We start from the raw sequence: 21,538 nt of genomic DNA, 5'->3' as shown, positions 1-21,538 counted from the left end.
ATAGAACTCTTCACAGAAGTAGCAGTCATGGAAAGAGAGGACAAAGCTGCAGCAGGGGAGTCAGCTGCTGGAGTGGCAACTGCAACTGGAGCTGGGGGAATGACAGTGGTGACTACCGCTTCTCTATTGTCCTATATTTGTAATAAGTTATCTCAAACTGCGCACCAGATGTAAGCAACCCTGCAGCTTCTCATCCCCCAGCATAACTGCATCCCACAGTTCATGTTCTGCTTCTGCCCATGTTTCAACAAAGAAGGCAGTCTGTGGGTTCATACTTATACCATTTCAGTTACACCAAGCAAACAAAATGTGCAGTGGCTGTTCCGTGCACTTTTTTTCTTTTCTCTGTAGAATTTGCAGCATCCAAGATGAACTCTTCCTCTGCCAATACCTGAGCCCCCATTTCTAAGCTCCCAGCTGGTCACCCTGGGGGTGGTGCACTTGTTTGAAAGTTGCCCATTCAGTTCTTCAGGCTCTTGCCTGGCTGAGTTCTGCTGGGCCCCACCATCTTACTGCTCTTAGTTCCAGTCATCTACAGTAATCACTTCAGGATGACATCAGGGTCACCAGATGACAGAGATAGAGGCACAACTGACACCAAACTTCTTCAAGCATCAGCACTTTATTGTTCTGCAGTACAACCTTTTATACCCTTCATCTTACATGCCTTACACCTGTGCGCCCTCAGTACCCCTTTGTGATTGGCCAGTGCACCTGGGCACTCCATGGCTCATTGCCTTCAATGCTGTTCACCTGTCCTGCACAGCTGTAGCCCATTGGGGATGAGGCTCGGCCTCAGCCCCACTCCTAATCACCACAAAGTGTGTGCCTACATATCTCCTTATCATAGCAGCTAAAATAGAGCCTGGTAGTTCTGAGGTAGTTTATTGCTTATACATTGCAGTTGATATTGTCTAGAACTCTTATTCATGATATCCCAAGCTGATGTTGTACTTTGACAAGAATAGCTTAGTTTTTCTTTCATTGCCATAGAAATCCACAGAAAACAGGGTCAGTCTTCTGTACTTTTAGCATGCTTCTTGATAAAAAATTTATTTCATATTTATAATTCTGCATTCACACTACTTGCTTAATTTTTAACTGTGTTTGAGATTGTTAAACCTGAGAAATTTGACAAAAAAGAAAAGGTAACCATCAGCTTTTAGCTCAAGCACTACTTTTTCTGTAGTAAACAGTATTTTGTAGCAGATTGTTTTCATAATTCTATGGAGACAGCCTGTCATCTGTCAGTCAGTGTTATTCAAGTTATGTCCATGTCCCTAGGAAACATTAAATACAATTTAAACAAGTACAGCTGTTTATTTATTTATTTATTGACTTATTATCTTTGAGTCTTATGCAAAGCTACTCTATACATTCTCATGTTTTTGCTAGTGTTTTTGCCAGTTTTAACTTTGCGGGCACCATTGCTTTTATGTAGAGCAAAGGAATTTATCACTTCAGGCTGTGCCAAAATGTTCTCTTCGCTTTATGCTAAAGCGATGTTATTTCTCACTGTACTTTGGCTGCCAAGTGGAAGATGTAGAGTGTATATAAGCATTTAGAGATGACCTTTGAGCTGTTCATGGGAGTGTAGAGCATAACAATTTACAAGTCATTATAAACATAATCAAATCTTAAAGGTATTGTTCTTTAGGTTACGTGATCGAAACTTGTGCTTACCCACAAAGGAGCAGAAAGAGGTGGGTGGATGTGACTCCAAAAATTACCCTGCCAGGTTGCTCCCAGGCCCTCACAGGAGCCATCAGCCCATCAAGGGCCACTTTCCACAAGCCCAGAGGAGCAATGGATGCTCAAAGGCAGACAGGAACTCAAACTGTGGATTCAGAGTAGGGGTCACCCTGCCTGGTCCCTCCCTGGGCAGCCCCAGGAAAGCCTCAACCCCACTGTGCTGGGATGACACACACTGTGTTGAGTCAGTTCTGGAACACCTTTTGAGCTGTTACCTAGGAAAACAGGGCACATTATGGGAAGTAAGGCAGTGCATTTTGGGACTGCTCAGGACTTGTTATGGGATGTTTAGGGGACAAACCAAAGGTAAGGAAAGGAAGAGATTTAGATGATTTTGGGAGGAATGAGAGTGGGGAAAGCAGGAGGGAATAAGAGGTCTGGTTGCATGTGTGCTTCTCTGGCTATGACCTGTTCCTCATCAGTCTGTCTTCTTACTAAAAGCCTTTCTAACCCTTTTCTTGGATGAGGGATTCTCCGTTGGTATGAGGGAGTGGGGTTTGGGAGGGTCTGGATGTGGAGTCACATCATGGGTCAGGATTGCCCCTGTATCTTTATGCCAGCCACTGGAGGTACCAGAGTGACTGACAACCAGTGCCAGCCCCAGGAATAGGACCATGGGCCACAGGGGTGTATGCCCCTGGTGCTAGTGGCTGGACTGAGCACCAGGTGTGCAAAAAAATGCATGTGCATTACCACAGGCCAAGCGTGACCAGACAGGGAGTAGCTGAAATGGCTTAGGATCTGTGGGTGCCTCTGAAGGTGAGACTATGGTGGGATGGGCTACTGGGAGAGTCCCAGCTGGGGAGATTAACCTGTGTATCACAAAGTGATCTCTGTCCTGATAAGTGCAAGCTGTCAGCTTCTGCTCATTGTCTGGTGCTTCTTTTTCATTCATCTTTGAATTTGTTATGCCAAAAAGCAGAGGTTTGTTCAGACCGCAGATGCATGAGCAGGATAGTTAGAAAAATGAAGTGGGAGTTTTTGGTCTGGGAAGAAATGGAAACCTTGCTGCTCTTTCCCACTAGAGGTCTCTGCAGATAAGGCTGAGAAACCTGAAAATCTCTTAGCCACTGACAGGGCTGCTATGTCGCTGTTTCTCTGCAGACAATTGCTCACAAGACAGACACTGTAGAGGCACTTTATAATCATAATGTAAGTAGATCCGATTCCCCCAATATTGATAGGTGGCAATGTTTGACTGATTGTCTTCTGTGATATTGCACCAGGTGAGGCTCTCAGCTGATGTCTTCAGTTAAAAGGACTAATTTAAGCTTCATAAGTACAAGAAAACCAGAAGGACCAAACAATAGAGAATCTTAAAAACTAATAGTGAGTCATCTTTGGTTTCATAAGGATATTCACCCTAAGAAAAGATCCTTTGCTCCTAATAGATGCCAAAATCACTACTTTTAAATTCTGTTAATTTTAGCAGAGTTACTGGTGACTTGAACTGGATTTACTGGTTCTTCCCTTTCTCAGATCTCTGTAATTGCATTTTTTTGTCTGATGTCTCCAATATGGCCAGCCATCAGTGAAAAATAACTGACATTAAACACAATACCGAAATTCACATTTATTTAGACAAAGCCTGCTTTGCTTAAAAGGGCATTGTAAGGTTGAGTATGGGCACAGGTAGCAATAGACTGCTGCATACTTTGGGAAGATAGAATAATCTTTCTCTTCAGAACTGAAATTTGGATTTCCTGTTTATTACTACATGCAGACGTTCTGTTTCGGTTTTAATTTCCAGAAATGAAAACTTTACCAGATTTTCTTAACTGTCTCAAATTCAGGCTTGCTAAGTAAGCAGCAGAAATGAGCATGCCCTGCATAAATGGGACAGAGTAATACTCTAAGCACACAACAGAGGGAGAAGTACTAGAGCAAAATTTCTCAGGGATAAGTAATTTGCAAAGACCCTTTGGCTATGTTTAAATGGTAAGGCTGCTGCGCTGACTTTGCACACAACTAACAGCTGGGTGCATTTGAACAACTCCCTGCTGTGCCTGTTCTGCCTTGGTTTCTACTGGAAGGAAGGTTGGATGTGTAGGCTGAGGACAGATGGACCTCAGGAGCCCTGAGGGAGGCCATGGAGCACATCCAGTGATCAGGTTTGATGTAGATTTGACACTTCTGAGGCAACTGCAGAGAAGGCGAGAAGAAAAATCCTTTCTAATACAGCATCAATCTAATTAATGTTGTGGAGGATTTGGGTAGTGAGTAAAGAGGTTAGATACAGGGACACAACCTCCTGTGGAGTCTGTGATTGCAGAACAGCTTGGAAAGAAACAAGTCCTCACTTTCAGATACTTTCAGCGAGCCTCAAGAGCTGGTGCTCTGTGAGCAGGGTCTATCGGAGTAGAGGACGTGACCAGAATACGGTGACACAAGACCTGGGACTGCAGGGTTTTGGAGCACATATTGCAAATAAGCTGTGTTAGTCTACTCCAGCAAAGAGAAAATTCTTTTACAAATGGTCAGACTTCTCTGCTACCTCTGCTTCAGAGCTTGCAGTTTCAGGTTTCCTATCTGAATATCTAGCAGGATATTTTGAATTAATGTGTAGCATTTTTTTTCTGCTATGACATTAGATATGTTCAAGTTACTCAGTGACTTTCAGCATCTTTTTTTTGTTGTTGTTGTTGTTTTTTGGGTACAGTTTTGTATAGAGGAAATCTGCTGTATTTTACATGTCAACATGGATCATAGAAGCATATGACACATTTAATTTCTGTAGTTGTGGAAATCTTGCGGCTACTAATTGCCAAAATACTACTTTTACATTCTGGAAAATTTAGATATAATTAATTCGCAAAAGAGTGGAGAAATATAAGTTTGGACATATGCCAGAAAGTGTTGTGGGTCACAGGGTAACTCATCCTCTCCATAAAATAAGAGATCTGATTTTGTCCTTGAGAATATATGCTGGGTTCATTGAGCTGTATGGGGATGTAGGGACCTTGCATGATTCCAGTCATCCCCTTCATTCCCAGAGCAGTCTAACTACCAAAGACCAGGCTTAAGGCTGGGGGTAAATGGAAATTTGCGTGAAGTGGATTCCTTCAGTTTTATTATTGCTGTAACTCCAAATTAAATGGTGAGTATTTTTCAGTGATTATCAAGCAAAATCTGAGCATTTCATGTTGACAGCACATTCATTCATATATTGCATAGGAGAATAAAAATCAGCTACTACTGTCCTCAAAATCAAAATGAGCTACAATTAATGTAATGCAGTGGACAAGACAAAAAGCAAATAATTTTATTAAATGATGGTACATTTTACACCCCATTCAGTAAAATATTTAAACCAAAATATAGAAGAAGGTGCCTTGTTCCATTGAATACTCACAGCTTTAAAGGTAAATGTGATTTAAATATTATCCTGAAATACAGCCACTGAGCTGCATCTATGTGCCTGAAAAAGATGTAGGCATTTCTTTTGAAAATAATAGCAAATTGCTCTGAAGGTATTGAAGTGGCTTTATATTGCAGTGTTGGCTAATTTTGAAATATCTTATTTACAAAGATTTATGCAATATCTGATGCAGAGTTAGAATCCTCCTGTAGCAATATGCAGCATTTCTTCATTTTAAATATGTATATTCATATTACTTTTTATATATGTATGTGCCACATTTTTCTTCTCATTAATGAAGTTTGACAATTTGTGACAGGACAGAAAGGGAATTCATTATATTTAGTAATAGAAAACCCATTTCTCATTTTTCGAGAACCAAGCAGCTGCAATGAAATTGCCTAAACCACTATATCACAATTCCCCACCTTTGTGGTTCTTAAGGTCACCCTCAAGGGTCTTCAATTTCCTTATGTTCACAGCTTGGCACCTGGTAATTTTCAGAATCAGAAAATATAAGGAAGCTATATATTTTTATTCTAAGAAGGAATTTTTTTTTATTTGAGAAGAAATAAATCTGTCAGGTTGAAAATATTAAAAAATCAGAAGCTTGACTGTAATAATCACAGCAATGTCAATGCCAATTTTGTTTAGAAAACTTTGGAATGAAAATTTTCTGCATGACAGAGAAACTTTCCCTCTTCCTGAAAGGAGTTGTCAATGTGTAAGGGAAACAGGGTGTTATTTTAATAATCAATGGAGTATAAAAGTAATTTATGATAATAAGACTGCAAGGCACCTAGCATTACTTTTCCTGAAAAAGTTGCTCAGTATTCTGGATGCTGACAACTCCAGTGGACTATAGCAGCTGAAATGAAAATTTTAGTTGTTTAGATTAAATTTAGAGGAATTTTCTCTCCATATAAAACCATTACATACTTTGTATTCCAATGTTAATTACTGATGAAATGCAACAATAGGCAGTAGTAGAGAATTAAATTGATTTCCTAAAGAATTTCTTCAGACAGTCTCCAGGTTTATAAATTCCAGTAGCATAAAATTGAGAAAAATACATTATTTGGGCTCTGCAATGTGATAAAAAAAGGTGGTGTTTCATTTTTTTTCCGACCTAATTTATACTGAAGATAAATTTTCTTATTCTTTCAGTGTATGACTTGAAATAAAGTACAGCAAACATTTATCTTCCAGTTAAATTTTTGCTATTGTAAGTAGTAGACACTCTGAATATGAAGACAGTAATTAAAACCAGCAAAAATTTTATAAATAACATGTTGAAAAGCGAACAGCTTTGTATTTATTCACTCTATTGCAATACAAGCTGATCCAGAAATTCCCTTATGAGCACTACCATATTGTCATAATCAATGGCACTACTGACAATGCTGGCAATGCTGTTCAGCATCAGGTTTGTGCTCTTCTGCGTCCTGCCCTGCTTGACCCAACCAGCTCAGCCCTGCTAGGACTTGCCTTCCCTCAAATCCTCTGTTCCCAATTCTGGGTCAGCACCTTCAGATCCTTAAAGAAAGATATCTGAATTGTGTAAATAATTGAAATAGAGGAAGCAAGACAGATAAGTGAAATGAATAAAGCTTGTTTGTGTGTTTGGGGTTTTTTTCCCAGTTTGATAAATAAAAAAACTTTCCACAGTTCCATCAGGCAATATAGAATTATTTGCACAAAAAACACAGTCATTACAGTACTGTGATTAATACACAGATTTTCTAAGAGGTTGTGGAAAACACCTGAGGAATATTCCACTAGCTTATGGTTCTTATGAAGAGGACTGAAACAGTGCTCCCAGCATGTCTTATTTCTCAGTAGGGTTAAGTTGGCACTGAAATATTGAGAATGATCTTTCATGGATGTCTGTAGCTATAGCAATAATCAGCTAACTCTCAAAGTAAATAGCAGGTGAATTCTTGTCTTGGTGCCACTTTTTATTACTTCTGACAAAGTCCATCAATATGTTGTTTTATAGTGTTTGTACTGTATAGGGTTTACCAATTGAAACTATTCTTACAAAATCAATTTAAAATACTAGTACGAACTGTTGGATTACACTCCAGAGGGATATGATTAATTAATATGATTTGCAAAAATGTTTTAATCCTTCTGGTTGTACCCTCTGAAGTAATTTATTTCTGGAATGCTCACAATATGAATTGTGGAGGAATTTTTCCACGTATATATGTAAAAGAACTGAAATCAGAAGCCATCTCATCTGCGGGTGTTTTCTTTGTTATACATCTCACTGAAGGAAGCAATCTCCATGAACAACTCTGTTTGTCTTCAAAATGCAAGTTCATTTTTTACAATATCTTTAAAAGATAATCTTTCTCTATCCTTCTGTATGAATGTGAATTTTATGGGACATGCTAGCCATACCATTACAGTACAGGAGTAAAACCAGCCTGTTCAATATGAATCTCTAAATTTACTGGTGCAACTAGTTTCAGGTCTGAAGAAAAAAGGCAAGAACAAACAACAGCAGCAACAAAAAGCAAATATTTGTCCTTTTCAAGTTTTTCTATGGCTTTAAAAAGATATTGGTCCTTATTTAACAAACACGTTTGATAACATATTTTTCCTTGAAAATCATTAACTGTCTATTTTACTTAATTTTCCATTATTTTACCATAATGACTTTGTTTTATTCTGAAAAAAGTGAAAAGGGATATTTTGGTATTGGGTTTGGAAATTGTATAAATGCAGATGTGAATGGTGTTTCATGCATTTGATATTGATTCTTGTTTTACATTGGTGATATACAACATTTTTTCCCCAAGTAATATTAAATTTAATAGCAGATAATAGTGATGACTATTGTGGTTGTTATTGTATTTGTCTGTCTATAGATTTGAATTTCTTGTGCTTCATTGATGAAACTTAGTTGAAGCAAGTTCCAATGCAGGATAACAGCTTTGATTTTTATCAGTTTGAGATGTTATGATTACTGCTTTTGTGAGAATTTTAAAAAGCAGTTAAGAAAAGAATTTAAAAGGAGAACCATCATTATATTTCAGAGTTGTTGCTGCGCATCTTTGAAGTGCAATGGGAAGCCTTTGTTGCTAAGAATATCGTTATTGTAAGGGTCATTCTGCATGAGTATGTTGTGATTAGTGCCAGTATAAATCCAGATTTAGAGATGAGATCATTAATAGTGAGAAATATGGCAATATCACGAAGTCTTTGCAACATTTAAGTTCACAAAGGTTGATTTCAGAATTACGTGGTTGAATTTCTGTCGCTATTGTTTTGGATGTTTGTTGTTTTGGATGCTGTCCTGTTAAATCCCCAGGTCTACTATTTTCTAGCACTGTCAGCTGCACACTTGCACACTTAAAACATTTAATCCTCTGTAACTCACTGGTGCTCCAGCTCAGCTGTGCATGAAAACAGCTAAGCATGTAAATATATGTCACATCACTAGATGTCCTCCTTTCACAAAATTTCTTCTCCTCAGTTAACAAACTGATGATACTGTGTTTAAAGAAAAGACCTAGAATCATGTACAGCCATAACAGATGGCCAGTGACAACTCATGTAGTCACAAATGACCTATTCCTGAAAAACAACCTCAGGATAGGTCAGAAGAGCTCTGCAGTTATGAAACATGTTCTATTGCCCACGTATTGGACCATTAAGGACTGCAGAGGAACTTCCTACCACTGCAAATGGTGCAGAAGCAGGACAAGCCCCTTGCTGGTAACTTATAAAATCGCAGACTGCCTGAACATCTAAGTCTGATTATTTCACTAGTAGCATTTTGGTTACCCCATGCACCAGTTTTATGGTGCTTTTTGATCACAGGTGCATAAACCCTTAAGAAAATTTCTTGCTTGAATGTTGTGTGGCCAGTGGCCCACCTGTTCTTTGCTCCTGAGGAAATGCAGGCAGCCTTTGCTGGTGTTTAATGCTCTTTAAACCAGGCTTTTGGTTTATTTTTTCCCAGAGGGTGTTGTATGGATACAGCCATCCCCACTACTAGAACAGGATCAGAATCCATAGCCAGCAAGGAAGAGTGATCTGCAGGGCCTCCTGTTGCCACAGTGGCCCACACAGTTTCCCTGAGATCCAGCCAGTCTGCTTTGTGCCTGGAGTGGTGGCTAAAGGGTCTAGGGGGTGGGTCAGGGAGGGAATGTGTGTGATGGAAGGCAGTGGAGAGGAATATCCATATTGTTTTTCCCAGGACTTACAATGGTTCTTGACTCCCTTGCCACAAATCATTGAAATGACATGTGCATCTTAAAAACTGCTGTATTACTCAAAAATGCATTTAAATGCTGATGACATAAAAGAATACCAAAGTAATAGCTGCAGGATGTGCTGGTTGTGGAAATGTATAGCTTGAAAAGTTGAAGGATACCCTGGATCTAGAGGAAGAGTGATATTTTAAAAGGTTTTTGCTATTTCAGTAACACTGGTACTGAGGGCTGGGTTGCTGTTCTGGGGCACTGGACAAACAGGGATGTTGGATTTTGTCTGAGACTTAAATGTGAAATGTGAGAGACTGCAATTCACAGCATGTTTAAAGACATTAAAATAAGTGGTGCACATGACAAAGTGAGCAAAGCGTTTTGAGAGTGCTTCCTGATTTTCATCACTTCTTTACTCTCTCCATGGTATCTCAGAAAGAACTCTTTCAACAAAAGACAGACGTGCAAAGCTCAGTCTGAAATACTGGGGCATGAGTTCATAGGTGAGGTTATATTCCAGTTGTTCATATTTTCTGAGGATTTACTGGTATTTTCAAAGGCTTTTCAATCTCTTTGTCAATAAGCATAGCACAGAGGTTTTATTATGGTAGTGAAGAGCCAAATAATCATCTGTCTTTAGTGCAAGATTTTACAGGTGTTTGCTGAGATGTGATTTTCAGACCACTACATGTAGCTTCGTTAGTATTCCTAACATACATCTTCATAGCTCATAGCTGTCTGCACCAGGTACAATATTTTGCTTTTTTTTGGTTGAGACATGTTCTGAAGACATGATTTTTTGGATGTTTTGGATGTTTTTTTAAATAAAACTGTTACAGAATTGCCCAACCAGAGGTATCTTTTATTCAAAGACCACTCTAGTAACCCAAGAATAGAAGGGATAGAGTTGCTCATTTGCATCCAGGCAAATGTTCTTGGAAGGAATGGGAAAACCTGAGAAGTCTGTAAAAAATTTGGGGAGGAGAGATATAATTAATTCAAAGAATCATAAAAATGTTAGTGAAGAAATTAGTATTTTTGCAATAGGACTTGCATCTTTGAGGCTATTAAGTCTTGGTCTGAAAAGTTTGGCTTTACATAACCTCTGTCAAAAAGAGACTTCTTACTCCAAACAGAGCAGCAATTCCTGAACTGTTACTTAGCAATTTCTTGTGAAATGCATGCAATGAAACATAGAGCCTGCATCATATATGAAAAGGTCCCCAATAATTTTGATTAACCTCCTCTAAACCTGAGATCAGCCATGAGAAGACCTTACAAGTTAGCAGTTCAAAAGCAAAGTGTAATAAATCAGTGTAGTATCACAGGTTTCGCTTTTGATTCAATTTCCAAAGTTTTAATTTATCCTTGTTATTTCAGTCTATTTGATCTCTTGTATTTTACTATGCCCCTCACTGGCAGATTTAGGGACCCACATGCTGATGTTGTGTCAGAACTGAATATCAGTCTGCTTTGCAGTATTAATCATTACCTTATTCATTATAATTAGAGTGGGGAATAAAACCTACAACAATAAAAACCCCAGCAGTGCTGGAATTGAGCACTGAGTGCAGTGAGGCATGAGTGTAACTTCATACAGAATTGTGTTATTTGCTTCCCCACTCACCAGGTTTGAGTATTTTAGCTTCTTCCATCTCAGTTGCAATCTTCAGCCACTCCTGCTTTTTCAGCCTTTATGAGTGATTAATCACATATCTGCCATGGTCCTAGTGTGTTCCCTAGTATCTCTGCTTTTTCCATACCTGCAAGGTTCTTAGATGTTTCTGTAATGCTTTTAATGCTCCTTGGCTGAAGGTTTGCCTCGGACTCCTCTTCATGTTTTAGAACAAAGTTTGTTACCAGAACAAAATTGTTTTCCTTAAAAAGACTTTCAATTCTGTTTCAAATGTTTTATAATGAACACAAAGCACAATGGGAAAAATAACCCACACAAAGTAAGAGAAGAATAACCTATTTGGGATTTTTTTTGAAGAATAGAGGTAGTGAAGAATTAGTTTTCACTAGTCATAGGCTCAAATTATTTTGTGAAAGGATATTAGAAATAGTAGACAAAACATAAAATTTCAGTTTTCTGCACAGAGCACCATGCTAGAGATGAAATATGTCTCTTGTGTTCATCCTACTCTATTATTTTAGAATCTATGACATGCATCACAAGAAGACACAGGAAGAAATAATTGTCAGATACATTGTCCCTTCAGAGACAACTGGCTCCTTTTTCAGATGTGTAAGAGAAACTGGAGGCATCTGCTGGGATCTGGTGCAAGGGACAGAGGCTCTGCATCTGACCTATGTCATGTCACGTCTGCCGCTAAAGAGTGTCAAAGCTGTGTTTTCCTCTGCCTGGAACTGCAGTGTCATGGATGCAGAGAGACAGAAGCATTGTAAACTGTTTTCTGAAAAACCCTTTCAGCTCCATCAGTGCTAATTTTCTCCATTTGGTTTTCAAAGCAGATTGTCCTATGTCTAGAAGACATTCCAGTAATGCATGTTTTTGTGATCAGCCACATTTGCTGAGTAAAAATAAAGCTATTTCTATAATTTATTTGAGTCACATTAACAGAAGTTTCCTCTCTGTCTCAGTGTTGTTGTAGTACTGAAAATTGCTTTAGTTAGTTTTCATTTTGATCTTTGCTCTGTTTTTTTCATTTCAACCACTCATTCTAAATTGACCACTTAATTTTCTGGGCTTCTACTTGTTTGTATTAAACAGGATTATGAAGCAGTTTTACAAAATATCATCTTGTCATGGTTTGAGCTTGGCGAAATGCCAGTGCTTCTATGAGAATACTTCTTTTCTTGATATCTACAGTGAAACATCTCTGAACAGACAGTCATCTGAAAACAAGCAACAGTAGCACTGGAAAATGCCCCACAAGAATTGCTAGTGTTGTTGTATGACCTATTTTCCCTAGTTTTGATCTTGAGATATGACAGCATTTTACAAAGTGAAGGTAAACATTCATGGAAAAGGTGCAGAGTGTTCTGACTGTGAAAGATTTGAAAAGAAATGCTGCACTGAGTATCAGTGCAAGGATTTCAAATATGGCTTTTGTTTTCTGATTATGTTTCTCATTTCAGTTAATTATGTTGACCCTTCATGCCCCTGGATTTGTTCACACTTCAGTCCCTGCTTACGGTGTGTATGATGTCGCATCACCTCTCTAACAAATGGATCGAGAAGCTCCCAGCTGGCTGGAGTTACAATTCCCATGCTAGTCAGTAACACAGGGAGCATTATAGCTGGAGAGTGAGTGTTCAAATGCTGCAGGCCTGAGGCATCTTCTTTCTGCCTGTTCACCTCTCCTTCCCTCCTTGCTGCCATGCTTACCTTCTCCACAGGTCACAGACACAGCCCAGAAATTGTTCACAGTTCTAAAATTTCAAATACATTATTTTAAATAGTGGAGAAAGGCTGTGAGGGTTATGGTACATAGTGAAAATTGTTCTGTTCAAAAGACTAATACAATTAAGAACAATGAAGTACTGTATTAGTATTACTGTACTGTATTAGTATGTACTGTCTCACTGAACAGGCTAAAAACAATTTTAAGTGGCTTTTGTTTTGTGGGAGAAAGACTTATTTTATTTATTGGCCAAATATCTTGAGGAAAAATTTTAAACCTTACTACAGAATCACCAAACCACAAAGTGGGTAAGGTTGGGAAAGGACCACAGTGGGTCATCTGGTCCAAGTGCAAGTATCTGCAAATAAAACAAACAAACCAAACCAAAACTCCACCAAAAAACCCTGCCACCCCACTTTTCCATAGTGGAGGCAGTAATGTAAGAATGGCTGGACCTCTAATCCTGCTAAAATCATATTCTGTACTTCAATATAGAGACCTAATACAATTATGCTGACAGCATTTTATCGCTTCATTTTTCCATGCTGCTTATGAAATTTTGATGACATACTTAATTTCCCATTTCTCATTTGAAAAATGCAAACAAATACTTAATATGGTAATTGTATCTATTGAAGAAACATACATATATATATTTCTCAATCTGGTAGTAAAATGTTTCTTAAAAAAAATTGAAATCATTAAGTAATGGGTTAAGTTGCCAGGAGTCATAGAAAAATCTTCATTGGGTAAGCACTCCAACTCAGTTTGAAGTCTTTCTAAAGGATGATCTACTTTAGTTACAAGTAATTTTGCTGGTGGAGGAATTGCTGGGTAAAATTTTATTTCTTTGTTATCTAGGCAGTCTGAGGGAATGAGCACAACTCCAGTCTTTGGAACATTAATGAGTCCTTGCTTCTTAACAAAATCAATTGCACTTCTGCAACCTTTTTTATAATGAAATAAAAGGGTTTTTTCTTCCATAGATGGAACAGATGGCATCAGAGCAGAATAATGACAATTACAGCCCTCCCCCACACCTCCTCCTTTTCCTTTTAAGTGGTGTTTGCCACTTGTAACTGGTACAGGTACAATCAAGTAGAAAGGGTGAATTGCTAGAGAAAAATCAAAATATATTGAAAAAACTCTTCTAATCCATGAAATAAATCAATTAGTCTAATGCTGTCTTTCCCCTGACATCCCAAAGAACTTCTTGCACTTGTGGGGAGCGGGATACATTGCAGTTCTGCTACAACTTATGTGGCAGCAGAGACCTGAAAAAAAAAGTTTTTTATGGTCGAAAAAAGTCTTGGTCTGATGTCTTGGAATGCAGTGAAATGTTTGATGTCATCCTACAATTTCAGGAATTTACCTTTGAAAGCATTGTGTGTGAGTGGCTGTATATTCCCATGGTAGCAGACCAGAAGCTTTAGGAATATTGCCAGGAAGTGATAACATACTTGTGAACATGCACTTTTCAGTTTCTAGGCTGGAACAGAGTCTTTTCTCAATTTATTTGAACATATATATGAACAAAAATTTTTTTAATGATGGTGAAGAGTAGAGATAGTGGAAAGAATACTTTTTAATTTGTGCTGAAGTACTTTTTGCTAATTGCTTGAATTCATTGTCGCAGAATTTTGCTGCGGGAGGGAAGACCCTTATATGAATCCTGGCACTCAGATGTCTCATTTGGGGTTTCACTGGGAAGTGAAAGTGCTCCAGGCTGAGTGACGGAGGAGCCCTACCTATAAACTTTATCCTAAGGCTAAGCAGATAGTTAGCCAATAAAATAAAGAATGTAAAGGGGCAAAACATTGTGACTATGCTTTGCCATTTGTTCCACTTAGGAAAATTAAAAAAAATCACAACAAACATGGTGGTTGTCAGGAACATAGCACGTGTGCCCTTGGTTTAAGAGGTACAAGGTCCTCCACATTCTACAGCCATACAGAGACCGATGTACCCAAACCAGGCTAAGGTGCAATGTGTGCACTAAAACCTCAGAACAAGTTGGTCATTGCATATGCAACACCCTCTCCAGCTCTTCTGGTGTGGTTGGGAGTGTGATGTTGTTAAATCCTCTGTAGGAAGTTTCATGCTGTGTCCATTAATGAAGCAGCTGCTGGTCCCTTTCATAACATTAGTTGTAGCTCAGTTTCACCATAATTGAAACTCTTCTGGCTGTAATGCTACTTAGGCAATGGACAGTTTAAGTCCATATAATATATATTTTACTGCAAGAATGAACTTAGCAGCCCTTCAGGCAAGCCCAGAATTAGCCCTCACAGCAGCATTTGGCTGCAGTGAGCCCAGAAGTGCCAGCCCTTTTCTGGGATCTGAAAAATTCTAGTGGTAGTAATGTTATTGTTGTATGTAACTACTTCTGGGTTGAACTGACCACTGTGTTGTCCCAGTTGGTTTTGACTTCTCACTAGGAAAATGCACTCCTGTGTGACTCCTTCACACTTTGTGGGACTAACAAAAGATCTGTGAAGCTGCTGCTCAGCACCGTCTTGGCTGGGGTGGTTTGTTGTGTGTCCAGATCGAGGACTTAAAAAAATAACAAGAGTGGGTATTGACCAGGGTTTGTAGTTAGCTAAAAGCTAAATGGTTTCCAATTCTGGCTGTGCGTACCATAAGTGGGAGTTAACAGGGTATTTGGTAGTTCTTATCCCTTTTAGGAATAGTGGGACTGATTCTTTTAATTATATTCAAAGCACATGTCTGTGACAATGCTGCCTTAACTGTTCAAATTGATGATGTCAATTCATTTGATAAATTTATAATTTCTCAAAATTAGCATTTTTTAAAGGGCATTGTACCTTGTACAGCAATAATTGATTTGGCTGTGCACTGCAGCACCAAATAGTGCTCTTGATTTACCAGCTAATGTGAAACCTTTCCTCCTGGGACATTCAAGTCTTTATTGTACTTCAGATCTCTATGAAATAAAATAGAGAGTCCAAACTTGCAAAATATGACAACTTTCAGGCAAAATCCCTCTATATGCATTTAGACTTGAGGTACTTTGTCTTCAATAAGGATGTATAAAAGATTTTTTTCCAAGCTTATTATTACTCTCTTAAATAGCAAAAATGTTCTTTTAGTCCCGTTGGGACATTCTCTGATGTGTTCCTAGGCATTTTCCTTACCCTTCTTCCGTTTCCTTAACAGCATTCTAATCATTCTCAATCATGTTTTTGCTCAAACTTTATAAGAAAATGATGTGTCTGCATAGCTGCCATTACACTGCAGACATGAATTTTTAGGAAGGACTGAGAATGAAAGACAAAATAATCAGAGCAGTGGTGTCCTTGCAGCATTGCAACAGTATGTCTGCTAGTCAGTTTTCCTATGACTGGAAGTAATCATTCTTTTATACAGTCAGTTAGTGGTTTTACCTTTAAACATTATGATGAAGTTAACAAGAAGAATTATGAAGAAGAATTAGTTAAGTGTGAATAATTATGTAATCATGAAGTCCATGGGTCATGTGGCATAGAGAAGTGAAGGGAAAGGGTTGACCCAAGTTGTTGAAGTACCTATGATTGCTCTGTCACTTGTCCAGTGACACATCTGACTAAACTCTGCATAAGTAAATAACTCTTAATATTTTTTTCTTAGAAGTAGCCTTTCCAAAAAACCAGTTTCAACTGGGAAAAAAATACTTCTCTCAATGTTTCTACTTAGGCAATAATGATAAAAATTAGATCTACTAGGAAAACGCTTTTTAACCTTTATTCATAGCATAAATCAAGAGGCTCATTTTTCACAGTCTCTTTCTATAGAATTCAATTAAAGGTCAGATTTGTAATGGGGGATCCTAATTATTAATGTATTGCCTATTTTGAATTATTAATGAGTTGACATATTTGCATAATGGGTAAAGAAAATGCCTAAGAACAACTTTATAGCATATTAAAATCCTTCAAAAATATTTAATCAAAGTCTTTTTTCATGTCCTGGAGGTAATTTAACTTTTCACCATTATTTCAGTACTTAACAAATAAATTCAAAATATTTTACAGTTAAAAATTAGTGTAGTTATATATCACTAAGGGCAATTAATCTTGTTTGGAACTAGTACACCCGTCAGGAAATGGGAAGCTTCACACTGGGCAACCCTACTGTAAAAGGATGATGCCACCATGTGCTGGACTGAGCATTTTGTGTTTTGTTGCGAGGGGCAATAGCAGTTTAAGAACTGTAAAATTTGCAGGACCATGAGAATGGAGACAATTGTTATAAACATTTGCCTAATATTTTGACACCAATGATTTTGGTATATTACAGCACTGATGGGCTAAATTTGCCTCACTGAGGTCTACGCTGGGATCATCTGTATGTACTACTGCCACATCATAATGAAAATACATTATCAGAGAATGATGAACACATAATAAATTTAACTGTGGAAATAGGATTGCTACACTCTTCCACGAGAAGTGTCAGGTGTCACCACCATATCAACAATGAGTGCTTGCATGGTTAAAGTGATCCAGTGAACCCTATGATATCTCCTACCTGGGAAATTATGGAACCTAATATGATGACCAAAGGGTATATTTTGATGATAAATGAGTACCTATATTTTTATTGGCTTTCTAGAAGATAAACTGTTTTACGGAGAAGTCAAAGTTTGTTCTTAATTTTTGCTTCTATGACCCAATTTACTGTAGTAGATTTTGCTTCCTAAGCAAAATTTGACTCCTCACTTTGCACAAAGGGTTTCTTGTGACAAAATGGTGTTAGGAAAAAGTTAGAACTTATGGCTCAGTCTTTTCCAGGTAGATTTTTTTCCCATAATTACACAACTGGACCATTAATGATGAGATCCATGGGTGAAGCATTTGAATACACTTTATTGTAACTTCTCAAAGGAACACCTTGCAGAATCAAAAATGCTTTGCAAGATTAAAGACACTTCTAGTGTAGATTTTTCTTCTTATTTCAAACGAACAGAAATGCAAAATCTCAGATTTTTTCACCCATATCTGTTATCATTCCATTCCAACCATTAGCTACTGAGTAACACTCTGGCTTGAAGCCACTGGGAAGATCCTGTTCTGCGGTTACTGCTACCACAAACCACATTATCATTAAATGCTAAAGTCTATGTATAGGTCAAGGTCAGGCCAGGGAGGTGATTGGGAAAGAAGGTAACTGTCATGGAGCAGTCAGAGTTCTCATTTGTATTATACCATTAGAAAAATCAGGTTGAAAGATGGAACTAAAAAGCCCCCCTGTAAACTGGAATGGTTTGTGTGCAATAAAGTAGTTTTACTTCTAATCAAGTGGACTCTCTATTAGTGCTTAATAATTGGTAGCACTGCAGCAGTCTCCTCTCCATTCACTGTGGATGTCTTGCACAGCAGGAGCAGGGTTATCAAATGGCACCTTTTGCACCTGACCTTGTGTAAGCAAAGGGAAATTTCACCAAGAGGACTGCATGGCCTGTTTTATAGATGGCATAAAGCTTGCTCAGTTCTCACTTCACAAGACAGCAATTCAGAATGTAATTGTCACTTGGCAGACTTTTCAGCCATAAAGAAGGACCATTGGAAATAATAGGAAAGGGATCAAGGAACTCAGTGACTTCAAATCCATGCTTGTCTTGTTAGCACACTTCTGGTTAATAGTGTCCTGTGACTTGTAGACTACCTGCAGACTCTATCCAGGGCAGAATCTTTCTATTATTCTCCACTCTTCTGCTTCTTTTATTGTCATCTGAATATTTTGAAATGGCACCTTAATATTCTTCACAAACAGTTCATCAGTTCAGTCACAGGATGAGATGGGGAGAATTGGGAATCAATGAAACCTTTGATGCAAATCTCAACTACTGGAATGGTGCTGTACCAGATTGGTTACATGAATCACTTTTAATATGAAACAAATATTTTCCATTTACCCTTTCCACAAAGCAGAATACCACCTCCACTCCACTTAGAGATCATGGAAATAAACAGTGCAATTTCCATCCAGCTCCAGAATGATACAACAATGCAAATCCTTGCAGCAAGAATTGCTTCCTGATGAACCCTACCTGATTTTCTTCATTTCATGAACCTCAAGATTATTCTATGGGTCTCAGTGCTATGTAACTTCAATTACTGATACTTAGCAAATTCTTACACTCAGCTGGTGGTGTGAGGTGATTTAATCTGCTTTCTTTTAATTACATCCTGTAATCCAAATGAGGCCTTCTTATGTTTTCCTTTTTATCCCTCCCCTAATGTCTCTTTTTACAACATGTCAATGCCACTCTGCTTGGTAGTTTCCATAAATTTCTTAACTCCTGCTGACTTGTCTGATTCCTCAGGTTATTCAGGTTACCAAACCAATAAAAAGGGATAGGAAATAAAAAGTAAAAAGAAAAATGTTAACACTGGGGTCTAGAGCAGACTTCTGCAAAAGATCCTAGTTCTACTCCCTGAATAATCTTGAATATAACATGAAAGATTTTCTATAAGAGACCCCAGCTCCTGCATTAAGCTACAGCTGCAGCACAAAGTTGGAAACACACTCAGAAAGAGCAAAGGAAAACAATAGAATTCAGAGTGAGAAGATGATCTTTAATAAGGCAAATGAAAGCTCCTTAAGATCTAGGTAAAAGGCTTCCTGTCATATAGCCTGTACTGCTGATTCTAAATTAGTTTTCTTGAGGTCTCAGAAATGACAAAAAAAAAAAAAGTGATTAGTTTTCAACACAAAAGATCATTTCCTTGTTTCATATTACTAGAACTCTGAGACTCTGCACCAAGTTTCACAAAGTACCATTTAACCTCCTTTGAGACAGAAAGCCTGAAGATTAGGGAAGATTTTAAAAAGTGTGTGATTGCATATATATATATGTATTTGCTGCTTTATAGGTATTAAATACACAGTTACTGCTGAAAGAAGGGCCTAGATGAAAATATGTGATTTGTACTAGAGTAAAGCCGAGAAAAGATGAAAGAAGAAGCTAAAGTGCATAGTTTTTACTCAAACTATGCACTTTAGCTCTGTCTGAGCAAGTGCATAGTTTGAGTAAAAACTGCAATGATATAAAGCCTGGAATTAGACGGGACCTCTGTTCTTTTAGTGACTATTTACAATTCCTCCTGCCCTCCAGAAGAAGAAGAGAGGGGAGGAAAAAAAAAAAAAAAACAAAGAAGAAAGGAAAAGGAAAACCTGATATCTCCGGAAAGGAAAATGCTAATGATATTACCTCCTGGTGGAACATATACCACCTTGTTACACATGCATGGTAAATAAATTCCTTTGCAAGAAATGTTCCACCAAAGAGTATTCACTTCAGAGAAATGATAACCATCTCAAAAAAGCTGGGCAGTGAGAAACTTGCTCTAAAATCCTGCAGCACTGAGCTGCTGCAGTTTCATTTACACTTGCAGCACATCAATAGTGAATGCACTTCAGTTAATCACCTCTCCCCTGTGATGAGGGCTGTTGCCATTTCATAATTACTATGAAAACTGAAAAGCAAAGTTATTAAATGGATTTGTTGTGTGTGTGTGTGCATTTTATTTAACTCTGACCTTATTTAGTGAGAACAAACTTTGACAGAGAAAGACAAACAAAGAAATGCTTCCACATAGTATTTTTCCATAACAAAGGCCTGTCCTATAAACGCCTCTGGAACCACAAGAAACTTAAGCTGGTGGCAGAGTGGCTATCAGTAAATGACTTGTTGAAAATTTAATTCTCTGAATACATCATGTGATTTAAGAGGACAATGTATTCTAGGGTAATCCTCCTTCCTTATGCTGTTTCTTCTGGATGACAGCACTTGCAGCTCTAGGGCTTGCAGCCCTTGATGGGAGCGAGATGTGCAAAAAAAAGTAGAATTTTTGGCAGATGCCTTTAAAACTTTAATAAATATTCGAAATCCTGTTACATAATTGAGGAACTTTTATATATAATCAAATAAACTGAAAGGAGTCAGAAAAAGCAAGATATATACAGGATTAACCCAGAGAAAGCTGGAATTAGTAAGGACTGATATCCAGCAGGCCCTTCCTCTGTTTGAAATTGTCAGTAGCATTGCTTGTTAATGGTATTGCAAATGACTGATTTAATGATATTCCACTTTCCTGCTAGATATGCAGATGGTGCCATCAGATCAGGTAAATCAGGTTTGCTGATAATTTTCAACAAAATTTAGTTTTCTATCTGTAGTTCCCTTCTGTCTTTCTTCATGTTTTTGTGTCTCCACTTTTTCAACAGAGCTGCTTGTGACAGACACTAGGATTTATGATCAGTGAGCACTAATGCAATTCAGGACTTGGGAGTTGTAGAACAACAGAAGATGATGATGAAGTGGGTTTAAAAAGTCTGTATGATAAACAACCCAACCTCCTCACACTGGTAATTACTACACTGGTAATTATTTTTGAATGAGTAGCGATAGAAGAGAACATTATTTAGCTGTATCCCAAAACTCCGTCATTCAGAGTGAGAGTTGCAAGGAACAGTGCCTTTCACAAATCAGAGAACCAAAGCAGCCTATTGAATAATGTCACACTGGATATCTTATGCTTCTTATAAAATGTGTTTTCTCTGCAATTTTTATAGGATTTTTTAAGACCCAGATTCTTATTTGTGTTTGAAACATACAACTTTAAACCAATATATATCTGAAAAATAGCCAGCAGTCATTTCATCTTAAAGTCAGGGACAACTTAAGGCTTGAAGTTGAGAATACTCAAACTTTTGGACACTCTTCTACCACACCCAAATTCTGTGAGGGTACAGAAACATAATCTGAGTTCTGCTCACAACTTTTTTGTACTACAGACAGTTAAATGGAGCAATGTCATTAATGATTACTACTCCTTCAT

The sequence above is a fragment of the Haemorhous mexicanus genome, chromosome 1, assembly GCF_027477595.1.
Source record: "Haemorhous mexicanus isolate bHaeMex1 chromosome 1, bHaeMex1.pri, whole genome shotgun sequence".
NCBI classification, from domain to species: Eukaryota; Metazoa; Chordata; class Aves; order Passeriformes; family Fringillidae; genus Haemorhous; species Haemorhous mexicanus.
This window is presented reverse-complemented; position numbering follows the sequence as displayed.